The 7,477-nt window shown below is 42.4% G+C and overlaps 1 long non-coding RNA gene across 1 annotated transcript; it reads right to left on the reverse strand.

Annotated features, from left to right (window-relative positions):
* Window positions 1–2,152: 2,152 nt before the first annotated feature.
* LOC107201139 lies at window positions 2,153–6,874 on the reverse strand. The gene is made up of 2 exons (XR_001520052.2): window positions 6,816–6,874; window positions 2,153–2,449 (listed from the first exon to the last, which is right to left on the reverse strand). It is a non-coding gene; the product is annotated as an uncharacterized LOC107201139 (long non-coding RNA).
* Between the last annotated feature and the right edge of the window lie 603 nt (window positions 6,875–7,477).

Raw genomic sequence — 7,477 nt, forward strand, 5'->3', positions numbered from 1 at the left:
TAAGAAGAGGGAACTACAGTTAAAATTAATACATTCTATTTCTAAAGATAGAATAGATGGGCTGAGGAATGAAATATGAACACAGAAGCATGCTTTTCTGTCCCTTTTCAATTAAACTGTGCTGCTTGCTGAAATTCTGGATGGGTATTTCCACAGTACCTGCGATCAGAGTGGAGACCCAAAGCTGATCTAACATGTTGTTAATGTTAGATTTAGATTGAGTGTCTGAAATCCCTGTCCTGAATATATGTCAAATGATGGATGTCTCCAACATGTGCCATGAGACAGGTTGACCCAGCTGAGAGCCAGGAGTGTTCACTACCTGCAGGACTTTGCCATTCCCTTTGTTCCCTGTGGTGGTGCTCATGCCAGCTTGTGCCACTGAACTCTGCCAGGTAATCTGGGGCTTGCCCAAATACCAGCAATACCATTCTGTATCCTGCCATTTACACTTAAAACTGCTGTTCTTAAAGGAATACTGATTTTACCTTTTTTTCTAATACAGTTTGGATCCTTGTAATGCCAGCTTTTCTAGGGAAGAATGCAGAATAAAATATATAAGATGAGTAAGATGTACTTGATGTTTTGAAGCTGTTTGCAAGAAAATATACAGGACAGAATGAAAAAGGGAGTAACATAGAAAAAAGGCTGGAAAAACATCCCCTGAGATCCACTTCCATTACATGGGAACTGACTTGTCTTCTGGCCAAATTTTGAGCATTGATTCATCAGAAAAGTAGAAATGTTTATAGAATAATTACATATTTGAAAAAAAAACCAAAAACAAAAAACAAAAACCAGTTTAAACCTCTTTTTAAATAATGTACACCATAGTTGTCCAAATAATTTGTCTTAGGTTAATTCAGTCAAGAGACTTCATGCTAATCTTATTTTTCATCTTTTCTTAATACAGTGGGAGGATGCTTTGCTGTTTTTGGAGCCATTATACAATTGTAAACATGCTATGATCCAGCTTCCTGCTATTGTGAATGTTTGGACTGAGATAAAATAACTTGTTTTAAAGGAAGTTTCCTAAATACACAATACTTTTTTTTTTCATCTGCATGTGGCTTAATTTACAGATTGGTCCTGGTATAAGTGTATTATATGTAAATGAAAAGTATAACTGCTGTATTACAAAGCTGGACTTTTTAAATCCATTTTTGATGGTGCATGGCAATCATGAACATCAAATAAGGCCTCACATGCATGCAGGCTAGGTGTTACTGTATAAATTATATTTACATAGCTGCACTTCATTGTATGTGCAAGCAAGCTGGAAAACCTGCTGGGAAAACTTTAGCTACAGACATTCAGGATGTTGCAATTGTGCTCTTGCAACGAAGGTCAAGAATATGTCAGCACAAGGTTGCTGGTGTGTTCTTTGCAGCCCTGTATGACGCAAGATTCACACTGAATTACTTTTAAGGATGTGTCCTACCTTTTCAGGAGCGTTCTGTTCCTATTTTCCCTAAGTTAAACATGAAACTTGTTAATTTGTAACCAAGCTTCGTATGGTCTTTGACTTGTTTTCAAAATAAAACTGAGTAGCCAAACTTGGTGATCTGTGGTGTGCCCTTTAATGGAGACACCAGCCAGTGAGGCTGCTGAAGGGGTGGTGGAGCAGGAGGAGAAAAGGATTTGGTCTGACAGATGGGAGGTTTCTATGACCACGCTGTATGCCCATCCCTAATAGCTTTTGAGGCTGTTGGGAGGAAATTTACTTCCATCAGCAGTGTGAGAATAAGTGTGGGGAAGGAGAGAGAAACTCATGTGCACTAAGGAAAAGCTCCCGGCATGCTCATGCCTTATTAAATGCCAGGCAGTTTGTGTAGGAAGACAACCTAAAACACCTGGAGTGCAGTGAAAGGTCACATTGGAACTTCTGCCCTCAAGTCGATGAAGCATGACACACAAATCCATGGAAATAGATCTTGGAGATGCTTGGGTTTTTTTTTTACTTTTTAAATAATATAATAAATACAAGTATAATAATAGTTAAGAGTCCAATAAACAAAGATAGCTGTGCTGCACTGATGAAACCACATTTCCAGCCCAGCGAGTTCCAGAAGAGGGTTAGTGTGAAAATTACCTCATTGGACAATTATCTTTGCAAATAGTTTTAAAACTCCTCATAAAAAAACACAGTCAGTCCTAATGCTTAGACATACTTTATTACTGAAGCAGCAAAATCAGTATCGTGTGCCACCACCTTTAGTTGGTGTAGGGGGCTGTGTTGCTGTCTCATGGGTCCCAAAGAGCCTCTGATGTTCAGCTGGTCTTTGCATGAGTCAAGTTGCTGTGATCAGTCAATGTGGTCGATGTAATCTGGGCTTGCAAGGCACAATAAAAGCTCCAAGGCCTCTCTCCTCCAGGTAAAGTCTTGCAGCTTTAGTAAAGAGGCACAGGGCAAGTTTTGGCATGAAGAAAATCCTTTGGGCCTGCAAGACTGAAAATGCAAGAGTTTGGTTCCCTGATGTCTGTCAAGGTGCGTACATGTGTTTGTTTATATGGGTTGGGTGGGACGATGGAGATCTGACACATCAGTGTTAGCAAAAGCTTGTGGTTTAGAGACATCAGCAGAGCTGCACTCCTCACTGGCATTGCTTGTTCCAGTGGTGGGAGATTTTACTGCTACAGAGGAAGCAACATAGAAGAGCCAACAGCACTGTTGCCACACCAGGAGTTTTTCTGGAATGCTATACACAAATGTTTTCAACTAACTAGGGTATCTCACTGCCATGGATTAGTAAAGGATGTTTTTCTCTTAGAGTCACTCCTAGCAAAAAGAAAGAAACAAGATCAGGGGTTGATTTAGTTCAGAGAAATGCCTATGCTCACAGGCTACAGTTGCTAATTTTCAATTGGTTTTCAGGTTGTTGGCCAAGATTAATTTGATTCCAAAGAACTACTTCCAGGAAAGTGCATTCTGCTTCTTGTGGGCTTAGGAAATCTTGGAAGTGGAGGCATGAGAAACATCCTCGCTGGGGAGATGGCCAGCAGCAGGACAGGGTGATGCCTGTGCCAGAGCACACTTCTCATGTGGTGAGAGGAAGCAGAACTTGGGACTGAGATGGATGGGAAGGGAAGGATTGCAGCCGGGACCTTAATGTCGCCATGCAAGCAACAAGAGGGCTGTGGTACCAGCTGACATGAACTTCCCTGCAGAAGGGTCACAGGATGCCCTCCCTGCACCCTCCCAGGGCAGAATGCACCCAGGGTTTGAAGCACTTTGCTTCAAACTTTGAGGACGCAGGGTGGTACCTGTGTGACAAAGCACAGGGTGTGATGCAGCTGTGCATGCAAGGGCATGATTTATATTGATATCCAGCAACCTTTGTAAGCAAGGAAAGCCATACCAGGAATGATCATTTCTGTCTGATGTAATTGCACTGTCACTAGGGCTTAATCTGATAAATTGCATCAGTCAGGGATTTTATTTTTCAGTACTCTAGTTTTCAGCACTAGTGCAAATCTGTTAAAACAGACACAGCTCTGACAGTCATTCTCAAGAGAACAAGAAATGTGGAATGTCCAGACAAGTAGTTATGATTCTTCTATAAATAGATAAATACAATGGAGTAAAAAGAGAAAAAAGTGACATTCAGGTCTAAAAGCTCTGATCAATGCAAATCCTTTCTGATGTCCAAGCAAATTAACTAGAAGTATCTGTGAAGGGTTGAGGTTTTACACATAGGCATCATTTACATGTAGCCATTTTCCCATCCAGTAACGACAGTGGTGTCCTTTCAAATCCCACTGTCAGTTTGGTCAAATGCTTTATTGATAGAGACTCCTGCCTTAAACTCATCACTGCAGTCTTGAGAGTCCAGAAGCACCCTGTGTAGTGCTCTGAGAAGAGCAAGCCACAGATGTGTATAACTGTGCAGTGAAAAATACGCTTTTTATTAATAATGTCAGTGTATAGAGAAAGGCTTTGAGCTGTTAGAAGTGGCAACATCTGACAGATACCTCCCGTCTTAAAGAGAAATGGGTAGATGTTTGTTATGGTCCCTACGGATTTTACATCACTGTAGAAATATTAACTTGCAGAAATGGTTTTTATTCTTCATGTCTCAGGCTGTGTATTTGTGTAGGAAACAGTGGCATATGGGTCAGGCTCACCAGCACCAAGAGGCACAACCAGTCAGTTTCACCCCATCACCCCAGTGAACCCTTTCCAGCTTCAAGGGCAGAGCTGATGCCAGTGCAATCACAGCGTTACCAGGGGAGGTGATGCTGGGGAGTGCAAAGGGCCTGTTCAAGCCATGGCCTGAGTGTCCCTGAGGCTCTCCTGCAGCAAGACTGTCACTTGGGTCTGTCCGCTGCACCAGGTGCTTCTCCAGTGAGGCTCTTCTTCAGGCCTGGGGCCTGTAGGGCAGCAGCTGGTGGAGAGCTGGCCTGCAGGTCTGTCACCTCCTTGCTCCTGTTAGCACTTGTGCTGGGGCTTGAGAGGGACAGCTGGGCTGCAGGTGACACTGATGGCAGAGGGCTGGCGGCTGCTACACAGTGCAAGGAATGTGAATGCACAGAAAAGGCTGGCCAGGAGAGGTTGTGTCCCCTCCCTGGTTAATTCTGCCAGTTACATGCAGGAAAATGGGTGTGATACATGCAGACATCTTTATAATCCTTGAGTTTTACAGCCTGTGGGCTTTATTCAAGCAGAAATTCTGCCAATATTTAGTATTTGGACTAATATCCAGAAGCTCTCAATTTAGTGGGTTTTTAAATGCATACGTTTTGGCCATGCAACTTCAGGAAACTGATTTTACTATAATTGAAATCATGGCTTTTATTCCCACTGGCAATTACCACGAAACTACAGCAACAGTTTTAAGTGAAAAAATTAGGATAATAAAATTACCTAAGGTTGTGTAGCAGCTGGAAACAATGAGTCAGGACTGCCTGACTGGACATAAGTCCATGACCTATACTCTAAAAGCAGTTGCAGCAAGATGTTTTGAATAAAGATTTTGTCAGGTCAGATGCAAAAAGTATCATTAATACTTTATTTGACATTGCAGCGTTTCCTTTGCTTCTTTTTTTTCCCCAGTAGGAGCTGATTTTTTCTTTCCTTTGTAATTTTATTGAGAAGCCTAAAGGCTTCATTTAGAAGATGTTTTAGAATACAGGATTAAAAAATTCAAATCAGTACATCTTAAAAGGAGAAGGGAAAAAAACTGCAGCAACTTAAATATGGTTTTACACAAGGATGTGACTTTCTCTGGAAGTACATATATGTTAACTCTTCTTACTGCAGTTCAGATGTAGTTACTATATCCAAAGCTTTGGGATGGATTATTAAATGTTATTGTTGCTTGATTCATCTGCTGCCTCCCTTTGTCTCCCTCCAGCTGTAACTTGAAGCATTCTGAGATGATATTTTGGTTTTACCTGTTTATGGAGGGGAGCCCTAGGAGCCTTGCTTGATGAAAAAGTGCATAAAATTTGATTTGAGAAGGTGCTTGGTGCACTAACAATTAAAAAAAAAATAAATTAGTATTTACACTGAGGCTGGTTTGTGAACTCTTTAAAAGGAGGAATGCACAGAGGGCCATGAGACAAATTTTTTGCCTGCCATCTGGACGATGCAGGGCCTGGCTCTAACAGCATGTTAAAGCAGCTGTGAGGGAAGTGACCCAGGAGGGTGTGTTTCCTTCTGGCTGACAGCTGGCATGGTCTCCACTGGTTGTGACCAAGTTTTCTGAGATGCTTTGGTCTCATTTTAAATTCTTTTGTGCTCTTAAAGCCAGTTGTGAGGAGAAGGCAATGGACTCAGCTGTGCTTTAGGGGTTCAGCTTACTTTTCCAAGCTGTCTGTCTACTTGTCTGCAGTTCAATGGTCAATGACAGACTTAGTCCTAAACCCCAAGCCTTCCACAGCATCTGGTACCGCCTGAATACAAAAAGTATTTAAATGTGCTTAGAAGCAGGGTAAAGTTACTGCCACAGTTTCATGAGAATCATCATCAGGAATGTCCAAATCCCACTACAGTTTACAAATCAAACATTTAATTTGGAGTTTATATACTTTGATTTCTTCTGTATTCACTTTTCTGTAATTGGTTTAAATCTAATTATAAAGCAGAAAGCCAGACACTGTTTTCCTGTTTTAAGTTAATGATTATGAAGGAAAAGCCTGAACAAATTAATAGAATGTATGAATTGTAAAAATACTAGTGAAGTTTAACTGTATAACATATTAATGTTCATGCTGATTTTTGTTTGGATTTTTCTTAAATACAGAGTTTTGACAGCAGTCTCACTAAAAGTAGTTACTTTACAGGCGAATGACAGATATGTGCAGGAAGTAAGAACCCTTCCATACAAATATTTTTCCTTTTCTAAGAAGTTGTCATCATGTAAGTCTGAAAATAAATGTGCTTATTTGCAGCAGAGATTTGCCTTCTAAATGTGAGTATGTAACTGCAGACAACATAGCAGATTTTTAAGATCATTGAATCAGGGCACTGGCACTTTGAATCTCATTGACTTAAAGTCCAGGAGATGCCCACAGCCAGAACTTCTTTTATTATATGCAATTTTACTGCACAGTGTTAAAAGTAATGTTTCAGTTAGGACTTGGATGAATGTTAGCTTGAGAGGTCACTGAACCATTTAGGATAAGACCTTTGAGATCATTGAGTCCAACCTTTGACTGGTCACCCACCACCTTGTCAACTAGACCGTGGCACCAAATGCCATCATGTGTAGTTGTTTCTTGAACACTTCCTGGGATGGCAACTTCACTGGGGTGCCCACCCATTCCAATGTTTAACAACCCTTTCCATGATGAAATTCCTCTTGATGTCCAACCTAAACATGCCCTGGTGGAGTCTGAGGCTGCTGTCCTGTTGTCCTGTCACTTGTTACCTGGAAGAAGACACCAACACTCACCTCATACAGCCTTTGCTCAGGCAGCTGCAGAGAGCAAGCAGTAAGGTCTCTCAGGCCTCCCTTTCCCATATCAAACACCCCCAGCTCCCTCTGCTTCTCCTCACAGGACTTGTACTCTAGACCCTTCCCCAGCAACACTACCCTTCTTTGGAGGTTCTTGTAGTGAGGAACTGGACACAGCTGAGATATAACTCCAGTAGTGCTGAGTACAGGAGGACAATCCCTGCCCTGCTCCTGCTGGCCACACCATTGCTGACACAGGCCAGGATGTCATTGGCCTAACTGGCTACCTGAGCACACTGCTGGCTCACGTTCAGCTGATGTTGACCAGCACCCCCAGGTGCTTTTCCCCTGGCCCACTGTCCTGCCCCCAGCCTGTAGCGCTGCCCGGGGTTGCTGTGGCCGAAGTGCGGGACCCAGCACTTGGTCTGGCTGAACCAGCGCTCCTAAAGGATCTGCAATTCCTGCCCTGCTCCGTACGCTTATTCTGTACAGCTACTCTTATGCACAGCTCTGCGTTTCTTCCCGTCTCACGGAAAAGATGTATCGGCTGCCGGGGCTCGCTGAGTACCTGACGCGTC

Source organism: Parus major, chromosome 1 (genome assembly GCF_001522545.3).
Source record: "Parus major isolate Abel chromosome 1, Parus_major1.1, whole genome shotgun sequence".
Taxonomy (NCBI): domain Eukaryota; kingdom Metazoa; phylum Chordata; class Aves; order Passeriformes; family Paridae; genus Parus; species Parus major.